General features: G+C 37.1%; 1 protein-coding gene across 2 annotated transcripts in view; it reads left to right on the forward strand.

The window, feature by feature from the left end:
• LRRC49 (leucine rich repeat containing 49) overlaps positions 1-542 on the forward strand; it is a 131408-nt gene that overhangs the window by 127689 nt on the left and 3177 nt on the right. The gene's annotated exons all lie outside the window — the stretch shown is intronic.

A 542-nucleotide genomic window follows, 5' to 3' on the forward strand; every position in this document is an offset into this window, starting at 1 on the left:
TGGAAAACCAGCATTTATACCAGTATACAAAGCTACTAGCACTGAGCCTCTTTAAAAAACAAAAAATGCTACTCATGCAGGAAAGTTGAAGGATTATACATGGAGTGTACAAGTGTAGTCTTTGGTAATGAAATGTATCTAGAGGAATAGAATATGATAGGGATAAATTAGCACAGCTTTTCTAAGAAAAATGTATGTTCTGTGTGCTAGAAAACTTTAAATCCTTTACATTGTCAGAAAATGTTGATACAGAACTTGTGGTAGGGAAGGGAAGATGACAGGAAATAGCTTTCTGAGTCTATTTCTTACTCTTCTGTGAAAAAGTTGACAGCAAAGTGTCCTATGAATCGGTACTAGATTTAGTATTGGTCAACACTGAATGGAGTGGTGGTTAAATGTGGTTATGTCCAGACAGAAGAAGAGGAATGTACAATGGCTTAATGGAGCCCAAATTAAATTGTAGTAAAATTGCAGGCTGGCTTGTTCCAACCAAAGCCTATCTTCTTTCAGCTCTTTTACCCGAAAGCTGTTCTTCTGGGGGA

Source organism: Alligator sinensis, unplaced genomic scaffold (genome assembly GCF_000455745.1).
Source record: "Alligator sinensis unplaced genomic scaffold, ASM45574v1 scaffold913_1, whole genome shotgun sequence".
Lineage (NCBI taxonomy): Eukaryota > Metazoa > Chordata > Crocodylia > Alligatoridae > Alligator > Alligator sinensis.